The 13829-nt window shown below is 47.1% G+C and overlaps 1 pseudogene; it reads right to left on the reverse strand.

Moving 5' to 3' along the window:
* The window catches only part of LOC108387707 (dynein axonemal heavy chain 9-like), a 353770-nt pseudogene that overhangs the window by 86009 nt on the left and 253932 nt on the right, over nucleotides 1-13829 (reverse strand).

Raw genomic sequence — 13829 nt, forward strand, 5'->3', positions numbered from 1 at the left:
AAAAGGAAACAGAGGGGTGTTACCAAAGCGATAATACAGAATCCTCTTCCAGAGCTGAGAAAAATAAGTCTTTATATGCCAAACACAATGAATAAAAAAAGAACAGCAGCTCAGTAAACCAATAGGCAGTTTTAGATACCAAGAATAAAGAAAAAATTCAAAGACTTCCAGAAAGGTGGAAACACAGTCTGTCAACCAAGGAATGGGGTCCCTGACTGTTCATCAGACTTTTTACCAGACAAAAGGATGAAACACTCAGCATTCTAAGGGGAAAAAATTGGCACCAGAATTCAATATTCGGCAAAATTCTTAGCTCAGTTTAAAAATAAAGACATTTCCAAACTGGAATCATTTGGAAAATTTACCTCTTACCTAACATTTCTGAGCAAGTTACCTAAGAATGGCCCACAGCGAAACAAGACAAGAAAGCAACAAAGGAGAGGGCATGGGACCCAGAAATCACTGGAACCAACCCAAGAAAGTGAATGTGTGTGCTTTCCAGCACTGGTTGGAGCTCTGAGTTGGGTACGAGGGAGAAAGGTCTTGGGGGCAAAGGGAGACAACATCATCTTGGATTGGATGGTGAGTTTCAAAAATAATCGATGCTATGCAAAAACAATGGAGGAAACCAGAAAGAACAGAGGCAACAAGGATTGTATTTTAAAAAAAGGAAATGAAATTCTAGTGTAGCAGTTAGACCTGCAATGAACAACATAGCCAGGTTCAGAGAACAGAAATGGAATTTACTGATTTTTCACGTTTTTGAATCAGTCAGTGGACAAAGCATGGGACACTTGATTTTGGTTACAGAACAGAATGTAGATATTCTCAGGCTTGGTGATTCAAAAGCAAAAGTAATGATAAATAATGATAGTAGAAGTTGGGAGGTGGAAGGTAGGGGGAATTACTGCAGGAAAAGGCAGTAACTTCATCTTGAAAATTGAGGGCTCCCAGGGAACCACCTCTCTGGCATGAGCAGGAAATGGAGGCTGCACCATCTGAAAACAGTTGTCTTAATGATACTGGGAAGACGTGGGGATGAACATTGCAGAGCCTCCTCCAGGAGAAAGTCAACTGCCTGAATAAGAGACATCAAGAAATAGGGATATCAGCACAGTATACAGACAGCAGTCAACAGTTCACATGAGTAGAGGCCAGAAGATAATGTAAACTGGTCAGGGAAGTCTAGTGTTGAAAAAAGTAGGATGTGGTGGGGACTATGAAAAAATGCAGCAAAACAGTCTGCTTGAATGGAAAACCACTCCTTAACTCCAGGGTCAGTCAGTGATATTTGGGATTCTTCTAATTATTTTAAGGCTGGCCAGAAATCAGGTTTTTACAAAATTCTCCTGCTGTGTTAAATTTGGAAATTAATAAAATCATTTTCAAACACTATATGTGGGCCAATGGAACACATTAGGCCACTGGGTAGCAAGCTCTGAGTGGCATTAATAATGTGCTGAAATAGACAAAAGGATAAAAGAGCAAGGATGCTGTTGTTTTTGTTAGAAGCCCTTCTCTACTATCTGGTGTTTTACTTATATGTGAGTACATGCTCAATGAAAAGGCCTTACTTCTTTTTCTTATTATGGTTCTTATTAACTGCACCATTAACGTATGTTCATTACAGAGAATAAGGAAACATAGATAAAAAGAATCCAAAATAGACCACCCAGATTTAACCATCACAATCCATACTTCCATGTATTTTAATTTTATATATATGTATATGACCAAATTGAAATCACCTTGTATAATCTGTTTTGAAATATGCGTTTTTTTTTACCTTATGCATCTTGAATATAAAATTCTTTATTTGGAATTATCCTAAAATGCTAAAAATAAGGCTTGGTGGGAAGTGCAACTCGAGAAGGCTGGCAATGGCCTCACAGGTATATAGGGAAGAATTTCCTTGTCCTGGGCAGGCCTCCTTATTTGTGATTGGTGGCAGCCTATTTCTTCTGCTATTATTAACAGGGAGTGTCTGAACTCTTGAGATATTGAAAGACATGTGAATAAGCAAAGGATGGAAAAGAGCTTGTTAAAAGCAAGAATACATTTTTTCAAGAACTATTTTGGCAGAAAACAAATGCCTCCCTAAGGTAGCCAAGTTTTTGTAAGATATCACAGGTTGAGTAGGCCCATCATATGAATGTTGGCTACTGAATAGGTATAAACATTTTGAAAACATTCCCTTTGCACCACATGTTCTTTTAGTTAAAATAACTTGAGTAAAGAATCTGAAAATATAGTTCTTGTAACACTTTTCTGGAAGAGACTGAAGAATATGGGAATTATCAAGGCTTTCCCTCTAAAAACCAGTCACAGGGATGTTATGGTGTTTTGTACTCGGTGTTCTTTGAAGAGGGTCATTGCAACAGTGATTATCACCTGTTTTAAGCAAACATGCCCAATATATTGAAAGATTAGTCACTTTATCAAAGCATTTTTCTTTATAGAGATTGGTTGCAATTATCCTTGAATTAGTACCTTTAGCCATCAAATTTAATCTAACCATCAATAAACCCATGTCATGTGAAGCAGGCATCATATCTACAATCTTACTTTTTGCAATTTGTAAACCCCTTTTGATCATCACAAAAAACTTGCAGCAAGAATCTTATTTTCCTAGAATGCATATGTAGAAGTGAAAGATTCAGGAAATGTTCTGGATTGAACTTGATCATGTAGTGACCGATTACCAAGCATGTACGTGCATGTGAGAGCACACGTGGCTGGAGGAGGAGAAGAAGGAACAGGAGGAGAGTGGAGGGAATGTGGTGCTGGTCATGGTAACCACAGAGGTGGCGGGGGCCCCATGGATACTACCAGCCAGGATCCGGGCTCACACTCTGCATGCGCCTCTCCTGTCATCCCAAGGGCAATCTCCTGATGTGGGGACATTAACTCTATCCCTCTTACTTAAGGAAACTGAAGTTTGGGCATTTAAAGACCATTCTAAAGGTCGCACATCAGGAATGATTACAGCTTGGATCGGAACTAAAGTCTGCCCATGGATCTTTAGCTTCTATGCCATCCTACAGGATTCCTGTTTCTACCTCTTACTTTGGTTGTACCCAGCAGGTCCACTTGTCCACACTGCTAAGCATAAGACTGGGCTGACAGCTGGCCAGAACTGATAGGGGTATAAAAGGTAAAGGTGAAGGGAGGCCACTAAACATACATTTCAAAGGAGAAAAAGAACCTCCAGTTTTTGACCTTTTGTTCTTCACTATCAGATGTGCAGAAATGTTAACTTCATTTGTAGCTAAAAAAGACAACTGTTGGCTCTGTGGATAACAGTGTTCATCTAGTGTACATATCTATCTGTCATCTTTTCTTTCCTCCAAGGAAAAGGAGAATGGCTTTTAGGATCGAAGTGCAAATCAATGGCCCAGGGGATTTGTCTTGTCTGGGCTACACAAGCGTTTGAGAAATAAATTTTAGAAATTGCCTCTACTGAAAATTCTGATATTGCATAACAATTTGGTTCTCCTAGTTTTTAAAAAAAATCAGGACATTGGTGCTGGGGAATGGTGGAGAGCGTGTGTATTAGAGGCTGCCCAGCGGGGACAGGGGCCTCTGGCCTCACTTACAGCCATCTTGGCCTTGATGGCTGCCAGCTTCTCCTGGGCAGCAGTAAGGTCTGAGGTGGCTTTGCTCAATGCTTGGCGCTTGGGTTCCACATCACAGAACACCTCGTAGAACCTCACAATGTTTATGACCCAAGAGCAGAGGCCCACAGCGGCGTATGACTTGGTGGCCACAAACTCGGGATTGAACTCAGGGTCCTGCAGATGGGGCCCGATGGCTTTGAGGCAGTTCTCGTGAATGTTCTCCTTGTCGAAGTTGATCAGCGAGTCCAGGAAAGCATCCACTTTGGCCATGGTGACCTTCGTGGCCTTCCAGCTCCAGTCCTTGGGCACCCTGCCCCCAGGGGCCATGAGGACCATGACTGCAGCGCTGACATTGCTGATGGTCAGGGGCGGGGAACCGAACGACTTCAGCTCTGTCAGGTTGGTCTGGGAAGAGGGAGGGAGGTTGTTAGAGGAAAATGAACGGCTTTCTTTGTCCTCAGCCACTAACGGGGTCAGACTCTGGGGTGATCAATCTGAGAAGGCTGTTCTGAAGCCAGCAGCAGCCCTCTGAATGTTAAATATGGTGACTAGTCAGAAGGAGCACAAAGCTAGTCCCCAGGGGCTCCCAGCTCCCCTGAACGGTTAGCCGGGCCTCGGCTTTAGAGACACACAATTATTCCACATTCAGCTGAAAAATATAAGAATGCCTAAATACTCTGAAGCATGCGGCATGTCATGAATAAAAGATAAAGTTATTACAAATTAATTTCCATCCTGGATTGAAGAGAATAGTGCCGTAACCTGACTAATTTGTTTTTCTTTAATTAAACTGCTTTGTTCCATGAACTTGTTCTAACTACACTTGACTGTCCTGATAACAAAGAGGCATTTTCTGCCGAGAAATGATTCAGACAGAAAGCTAGACTTGTGCAGCCACTGCTGCAGCTAGATGGAGGTTTGTCCTTTGCTCCAGGAATGTGTGGCTGGAAGGGTTGACCAGGCAAGTTACTTAAACGCCCCAGGCCTCGGTGTTTTCATCTGTAAATAGGGAGCAAAGGGAGCCACCAATCTGTGAGTGAAATTGTGTCATAAATGCATATGAAGTTGATTTAAGGGTAGTTGTCACTGCCGGTGAGAAGCCTATGACCTTAAAAGCTGTGGCTTTGGGGGCTGATTTTGTGAGTGGGAGAAAATCTTGATTTCAAAGATTAGCTACCTCTGCTACATGAATGTGAGTTGCTCTTGGGCTTAGAAATATATAGGCAAGGGGGATTATTTCGAGCAACTAATGGAGGCACCTAGGAAAACACTCCATGTACTTTTGAAACTTTCCCCATTTTGTCATGACACACTTGGTGGGGCAGGAAGGAAGTACAGTCCTGGCGGGTGGTAGGCTAGCAGACCCATCATAGTGGCCTCCTCTGGGTGAAAGGGGGCAGTGTGAGAAAATGCAATGGAAACAAAACCCCCACAATTTTAAGATAGTTTAAGTTCCATGTGCTAAATCAAGAAAATATAAAAATGCTTAAAGATGAAATTGAGTTCTATAACCCAGATGCATCATTGTTAATATTTCAGTCCAATTCCGTCCAGTCTTCTTTATATTCATATGCATCTACCTATTGATCTCAACCTTTTGGTATTAGTGGCAAGAACTCTAGCTGAACACAGATGGGAATTTTTCGGGCTCATGAATCTGGGAGGATGGGCTTGGAGCTGCGGCAAGGAGGCGTGGCACTGTTTTGAATGCTTGCAGGACTTTCTGGACCTTCTCTTGTTTCTGTTTCTCCCTGAGCGGGTTTCTGTTTGACACACTGGTTTCTTCGTGTTACAAGGCCTATGACGTACCTCTCTGACGTCACCCTGCATCACTTTCTCCATCTTTCACTAAGCTGTAGCCACAGTCCTCCCTTTCCAGCATACTGATTGCCAAGCTCATTCCCACCGCAGGACCTCTCCCTGGAACACCTCTTCCTAACCCTTTGCTTGGCTGATCGTTTCTCATCCATCAAGATCCCAATTCAGAAGCCCCACACTCAGAAATACTGCAAACTTCCCCTTCCCAGTCACTTCCTTCCCAAGCACCCGATCTTCAGAGAACTCAGGGCAATCGGAAATGATTGCCACCTTTTCCTGTTGAATTACTATCTTCCTCTATTTTCTGAGGACAGGAACCCCATCTGTCTTGTAATGTTAGGGTCCAGGACTCCGGGGTTTCCCAGAGAACAAGCCACACGGACACAGAGATGAAAATCCAAGCAAAGTCTTTATTCAGCCAGCAAGCTGGGGTCGACAGCACCTCCACTGACACGCAGGCCGAGTCCGAGCTGCCAACCCCTAAGCAACTTTAGGTATGGTTTATATGGGATTTCTACAGTCATTGCACCAGAGCCCACACATTACCTCAACCAATGAATTTGAAACCCATTCTATACTTTGGCCAATAAAATTGGAACAGGGACACACCAGGTGCCTGACCTTTGCACAAGCATTCCTATGTGACTTATCACGAGTTTCGACCCCAGGGGGGTCGGGGTCGTTTACTTCTAGTTATATAACTTAAGGCAGGGTCCAGGAATGTTAGCCTCACGTAGTTTCTATGAAAACTGGGTGGCTCTGCCCTGTTCCCTGCATTCCTCTACATTCTCCCCTTTTCTTGATTAGACTGAGGAATCTTCCACAGCGGCATCCAGGGCCTGATATCTCTGTCAAAGGACCAGAAGTTGGATGGCGTTAACTCTTTCCTGCACAAATCTAAGCAGCTTATTTACTATGCACGGACCAATCGTAAGCAATAACAGCAGAATGACTAGTGGCTCTGTAACAGCCGAGAGAAGGGTAGTGAACTAAAGTTTGTATTTGAACTAAGAGTTAAACCAGCTTTCGCTACTGTCATATTCTTTACGCCTCTTCTCTAGATCTTTCTTTAGTTTGGCCAGGGAATCTCTGACTGCACCTGTTTTGTCTACATAGAAGCAACACTCTTCCTTTAAGGCCGCGCACAGTCCACTTCTCTTAAGAACAGGAGGTCCAGGCCCCTTCTGTTTTGTAGGACTACTTCAGCTAAGGAAGTAAGAGATTGTTCTAAGTCTGATATTGTCTGTCGAAGTTGTTCTAGGTCTCTGTCGACAGCCCGCCTCAGAGCTGTGAGCCCCTGTTCTCGAGTTACAAGGGCTGCGACCCCTGTGCCAGCCTCTGCCATACCTAGGGCAAAAAGGGCCCCAATGGTCAAGGCGGTAATAACTTCCCTTTTTTCCCGGTGGAGGTTCGGCCATTCTTCCCAATAAGAAAGGAGGGTCTCATGAGAAAGATATACTAGGTGTGGTAGAATGGCCACAAGTACACAAAACTCACTGTTAGCATTAAACACAGAGGTGGATATGGCTGGGGTGAGGCCTGTCTTTAAACAGAGCCACTAACCCGAGGAGGGTATAATCCACTTGTCCTGCTTCCATGTATTGTACGTGTAGGATGAGCATAACTGGCTCCGGACTATTGGGACTGAGCTTACACACATTCCTGCGACTGAGACCTGAGCGATTGTAAGTCCCCTCGGCCCCCTGTCCCAATAAGTGGGATAGGAGTCGTTAATGGTGTAGGAGCCATTTATCCTGATTGCTTCATAGAAGGGGGTTGAACCTGGATAGCGTAACTAACAGGGATCAGTGAGGGAGGGAGTGGTGCGGTTCAGAGTCTCTGCGAATGCCTGCACCATTTCTCATAACGGGTTACTTAACCTGGAGAGACTCGAACCCGGTTTTCTTGCGGGCCCTGGAATCAGCTTCACCGATGTAGCTTCTTCGAGAGTCTATACGAAGGCACTTATCAGCAGGATCCTCTTCATCTTCGGCTTAGGTGTAGTTTCAGGGGATTTGCAGGATGCAGCTGCACTTTCTACTTTTCCTCGTGATCACCCGGGTTCTTGTGAGGCAGGATTTTCTGAACGTGGGTGTGATGCACCCAAGGAGCGATACTGTCAACCTTGAGAGCAGTGGGGGTGGTAAACAATACAACGTAAGGTCTTTTCTACTTGGGTCCAAGAGTCCTTACTTGGTGTCTTTTGACCTATACTGTATCCCCTGGGACTATGCCATGTTCCGGGCTCGGAATTTTCCTGCCTTCGTAATATGCTCTGATCAGGGGCCAGATTTCCTGCTGCACTTTGGCGAGAGCCTGCAACACATTCAGATAGTCAGGGGCTGGGTCTTCTGCACCAGGAAGCTGCACTCGCCGAATTATGGGTGGAGGAGCCCCGTACACTATCTCAAATGGAGTTAAACCATGTACATAGGGGGAGTTTCAAGCGTGGAAGATAGCTAAGGGAAGGAGGGTCACCCAGTCCCCGCCAGTCTCCAATACCAATTTAGAAAGGGTCTCCTTTAGGGTCCGATTCATTCTTTCTACCTGCCCAGAGCTTTGTGGGTTATAAGCACAGTGTAACTTCTAATTTATTCCCAAAGCTCGGGCTAATGCTTGCAGGATTTTGCCAATGAAAGCCGGGCCATTATCAGAACTTATAGCTTCAGGGACCTCATACCTAGGGATGATTTCTTCAATTAATTTTTTTGCTACTACCTGGCTAGTCTCATGCTTGGTTGGAAAAGCCTCTACTTACTCAGAGAAGGTATCTACCATAACTAGTAAATACTTATATCTGTACTTTCTTGGTTTTACTTCGGTGAAGTCTATTTCTCAGTTCTTCTCTGGAGCTCTCCCCCTTTCCTGGGTACCTGCCGGGTGCAGCCCTCTTGGAGCTGGTCTTAGCATTACACAGCTACCGCATTTTTTTGTGATCTGACGAGCTGCCTCATTCTGGTGGGGAAACACCAACTGCGCAGACTGAAAAAGGCTGAGCAGCTTTTTCTAGCCTAGATGGGTGGACTTATGCAGATTAGTAAGCATGTATTGTCCTAATGCTTCTGGCAGGATTAACTTACTCTCTTGGTCTCTCCTCTAATTTCTTTCTTCAGACACTTCTCTCGATACTTGTTTCTTAATCTACTTAAGATCCTGGGGGGAATACTCAGGTTTGGGTGGCAAGGCGGGCAGTTCAGGTATGGGTATTTCGAGGGCTGCAAGTACAAGGGAGTCTGAGAGGGCTGCCCTCTTAGCTTCTGCATCAGCATGGTTGTTGCCGATGGCCTCAGGTGTCTTCTTGGATTGGTGGCCCGGTACATGTATAACTGCTACTGCTTTGGGTTTTTCGACGGCGGCTAGTAGTCTTTGGACTTCTTACAGATTCTTCAGTCCCTTCTCTTCTGCGGAACGGAATCTTCCTTCTCAGTAGATGGCACCGTGGACATGGACAGTGCCAAAGGCATATCTGCTATCTGTGTAAATGTTGGCCCGCTTGCCTTCTGCTCTTTCCAGGGCCTCAGCGAGAGCAATAAGTTCCGCCTTCTGTGCTGAGGTGCCAGGGGGCAGAGCTGCACTCCAGACAACTTCCCTTTCACGGGTTACTACTGCTGCCCCTGCTCTTCTGACTCTCTCTTGTACAAAGCTGCTCCCATCCGTATACCAGTTTAGCTCACAGTTTGGTAATGGTGTGTCTTTCAGGTCTGCTCGCACCTGGATAATCTCGGAAAGTCGGAAAGGATGTCTCTACAGTCATGGATGGGGGTCGACAGATCTGGTTCTGGCAGAAGGGTGGCAGGATTTAGGGTCACTGGGTCAGAGAAGGCAATTCGTGGAGAATCTAGTAGGAGCTCTTGGTAGTGGGTGAGTCTTGTATTCGTCATCTATTTTCCTGGAGGATGCTTGAGAATCTCTTCCACAGTATGTGGGGCTGTTACCCTCAAGTTATGGCCAAAAGTCAGCTTGTCTGCCTCTTTTACTAGTAGAGCAAGGGCTGCTAGGATACGCAGACAAGGTGGCCATCCAGAGGCCACTGGGTGTAGGCGCTTGGACAAATAGGCCACAGGTCTCTTCTACGGGCCCAGCTGTTGAGCCAGGACTCCTTTTGCCACTCTCTTCTTTTCATCTACAAACAGGATGAAGGGTTTTTCTGGGTCTGGCAAAGATAGGGCGGGGGCCTGGAGGAGAGCTTCTTTTAATCTGTCAAAAGCCTCCTGTTGCTCTTGATTCCATTGCCAGCCCAGCCCTTCTTTGGTTGCCTCATATAGCGGTCGGGCTATTTCTGCGTACCCTGGAATCCAGAGCCTGCAGAACCTGGCTGAGCCAAGAAATTCCCTCACTCCCTGGGGTGAGGAAGGAATGGGGATAGTCAGAATAGTCTGTTTCATGGCCTGTGATAGCCATCTTGCTCTGTTAGATATTCTGTACTCCAGGTAGATCACTGACCTCTGACAGATGTGGGCTTTCTTGGCGCTGGCTCGATATCCCAGTTCGCCCAGTTCAGCCAGCAAGTTCCCTGTGGCTTCTTCGCACTCCTCACGGGTTTCTGTAGCCAGCAACAGGTCATCTACATACTGCAGCAGTGTCATGCGGGGGTGGCTCCTGCGGAAGGGCTCCAGGTCTTGGCTTAGGGCTTCATTAAATAAAGTGGGAGAGTTCTTGAAGCCTTGTGGCAGTCTAGTCTAGGTAAGCTGCCCTTTTCTTCCTCTCCCTGGCTCCTGCCACTCAAAGGCAAACATAGGCTGACTAACTTCAGAGAGCGGAATACTGAAGAAGGCATTCTTCAAGTCCAGTGTAGTGTACCACACATGTAAGGGTGGCAGGTGACTGAGTAGGGTGTAAGGGTTGGGCACTGTGGGGTGAATGTCTTCTATCCTTTCATTAACTCTTCGCAAGTCCTGCACCCGTCTATAATCTCTACTGCCAGGCTTCCTTACTGGGAACAGGGGCGTATTCCAGGCAGATTGGCAGGGTTTAAGGATTCCTGCCTCCAACAGTCTGTGAATATGGGGTGTTATCCCTTTCCTAGCCTCTTCTGGTATTGGGTACTGCCGGACCCGGATGGGTAGGGCCACGGCTTTGAGTTAAACAACAACTGGGGGCAGATGTTTGGCAAGACCAATATCTCCGGTTTCAGCCCATGCGGAAGGGAACTTCTGCAACCAAGAGTCCATTTCTCCCTGGCCCCCCCTTTTCTTGATCCACCTGAAACAGATAGTGTTCATTGGCCAGGGACAGAGTTAACACATGCACCGGTTGTAGGGGCTGCCCTCCTTTGTCCATGATCTTTATCTCTTCGGGTTCAAAATGGATGCGCGCCTCGACTTTGGTTAATAAGTCTCTGCCCAGCAGCGGTGCGGGGCTTTCGGGTACGACTAGGAATGAGTGAGAGACCTGATGCCTTCCTAGGTCCACTTTTCTGCTAGTAGTCCAGGCACATTTCTCGGACCTTGTCGCTCCCTGGACTATACTTGTGCGTCCTGGATTTACGGGACCATGGGCTCGGTTGAGAACTGAATACTGTGCCCCAGTATCTACTATGAACCCAATGGGAGTCTCCTCTACGCACAGGGTTACCTAGGACTCGGAGAGGGGTGCCGAGCCCCGTCCCTGTCAATCTTCCTCTCCTAGGTGCAGGGTCTTAACGGGGTTCCCTCTTCTTTGTTCTCTCTTTTTGGGGCACTCCCTCTTCCAATGTCCATATCTCTTACACAGGGCGCATTGATCTCGTCTTAGTCGGGATTGGCGGGGTCCTGTTCTACGATGTGGCCTAGGGCTCTCTTTCACCCTGGCCAGGAATATCCTGGCCATCTCCTCCCTCTGCTTCTTGTTATCTTTCTTCTGGAATTCTCTGTCTTCTTTCTTATTTTTCTCCTGCATTACCTATTTCTCTTTCTTCAGCTTTTCCTCTCTATCTTCTAGAGTTTCCCTAGCATTGAAGACTTTCTCCGCCTGTTGCAGCAGTTCCCTAATAGAGATCTCCCCCAGGTCCTCCCGCTTGTGCAGTTTCTTCCGGATATCGGGGGCTGCCTGGTTGATGAATGAGAGGACTACAGCTGATCTATGTTCCTCTGCTTCTGGGTTTATGGGGGTATACTGCCTGTAAGCGTCAAACAGCCTTTCTAGATACGCGGCTGGGCTTTCCATTTCTCTCTGAACAATAGTTTTTACTTTAGCTAGGTTAGTGGGCCGTCTGGCGGCCACCCGGAGACCAGTCATCAGAGTCTGGTGGTAGACCCAGAGACGCTCCCTACTTTCTGCAGTCTCGAAGTCCCAATCCAGGCGTGTAAGTGGGAACGCCTCGTCGATGATGGGCTGGAGGGTAGTGGGTCTTCCATTCTCTCTGAGGACATTTCTCTTGGCCTCATTGAGGATACGCTGTCACTCTTCCGTCGTGAAGAGAGTGCGGAGCAATTGCTGGCAGTCGTCCCATGTGGGATGATGGGTAAACATAATGGACTCTACCAGACTTATAAGACACTTGGGATCCTCTGAGAAGGGAGGGTTCTGAGTCTTCTAATTATAGAGGTCACTAGATGAAAAGGGCCAGTATTGATATTGTTGAGCGATGCCTGTACCGATGGCACGCACAGGCAGAACCGGCACTGCTCCTTCTGAGGTGGAGGAGGGAGCCTCCCCTTCTTGTTCCCTGGTCCCCTGAGGCCTTAACTGCATTCCTCCCACTCTACCTGGCGTCCAGCGTGGAGCCAGGGCGGGGAAGTGTGGGGAAGCTCTTTCCGGCTTCCTGCCTCCCTCTGCTGAAAAGTCTGGGTAAGCCATGGTCGCCTGGTTCCCGCTGAGTTCCCTAGCCTCATTTTCTATCTTCCCGGCAGCTTCACCCCTTTCCTCCGCATACGGGGGTGGCCGCTCAATTGGCAGAAGGGGGTAAAGAGGAGAACTGTCAGGGAGGAGAGGCGGCGCACTCAGGTTTTTGGCCCTGCGATTAGGGGACTTTAAATCTTCCTGGGCAACTAGGACGGAGGCTCTTGGTGGGTCGGTGTGAGGTTTCTCCACTAAAAAGGGCCTCAGCCAGGAAGGGGGATTCTTAGTCAAATTTTCTCAAACCAGGATATAGGGAAGTTGGTCAGTGTGGCCCTCAGGGTTTGGCAAGGAGATAACGGCTTTGACCTTGTCAATAAGGTCCACGGAAAGAGACCCCTGGGTTGGCCAGCTTACTCTAAAGGAAGGCCACTCAGCCGAGCAAAAAGCATCGAGCCTACCTTTCTCGATGCTAAAACCCATATTCAGGGCCTGTTTCCTAACCTTCGGAAAACGGGAAAGGATCAGGCCTTTAGGAGTAGCCTGAGTCTGGCCTATAGTGAAAAATACGAGGGAGACAAGGGTATAAGGTAGAGATGCTACTCTAACAAGATGACTGGGGTATGTGCTTGTGAATGGGTGCCTGTTGTTGCAGTTTTTTTCTTCTGTGGGGGACGCAAATTTATCTGGGATTCGTGGCTGTGACCCCCTCATCCTGTCACAGGAGTCTTCTACGGCGGGCGCCCTAATGGCTCTTAATTGCCCGACCCTTGACCCCGGGGAATGATTTAGTGGCAGAGAGGAGGAACAGAAAGAACAGAGGAACTTTAGAGCAGGGAGACTTAAAATAAAAAGCGCAGAAAGAAATATAAACCGAAACCAAAACACAATAAAACAATCAATGATAATACTAAGCACACACACTACATCTGATCGCACTCATTCGGACCGGTCCTTCTTTCACTCTGGTGCACACCACACTCACCACTTTCAGGATCTTTAAAAACTCTTGTAATTCTCTCGAAAGGCGTCCACTCGGACTGCCACAGGGTGACGAGCTCGACACTTTCCTCCTCGGGCGCCAGGTTCCTGCCGATCGGACTTGCTTTCCTAAGGCCAAGTCACTCGGGCCCTAGGGCCAGGATTGGTTACCTGGGCTTCACCCGGGGTTGCTAACCTGGGGGCTGGGACTATCAACCCGGACTTCCTCACTTGGGGTCACTAACCTGAGACCATACACAGGATGGCTACTCTCGCTTTATAATGGATTTATGCAGACATGAGGGAGCGACCCTCGAATTACACTGCCCCGTCTGGACAATTAGACTTTGCCTCCAGCTGTCCTCTGTTCTCAGGGAAGCCGCGCGGATCCTGGATGAGCCCCCAAATGTTAGGGTCCAGGACTCCGGGGTTTCCCAGAGAACAAGCCACATGGACATGGAGATGAAAATCCAAGCAAAGTCTTTATTCAGCCAGCAAGCTGGGGTCGACAGCACTTCCCCTGACACGCAGGCCGAGTCCGAACTGCTGACCCCCAAGCAACTTTAGGTATGGTTTATATGGGATTTCTACAGTCATTGCACCAGAGCCCGCACATTACCCCAACCAATGAATTTGAAACCCATTCTATACTTTGGC

This window comes from Manis javanica, chromosome 4, assembly GCF_040802235.1.
Source record: "Manis javanica isolate MJ-LG chromosome 4, MJ_LKY, whole genome shotgun sequence".
Taxonomy (NCBI): domain Eukaryota; kingdom Metazoa; phylum Chordata; class Mammalia; order Pholidota; family Manidae; genus Manis; species Manis javanica.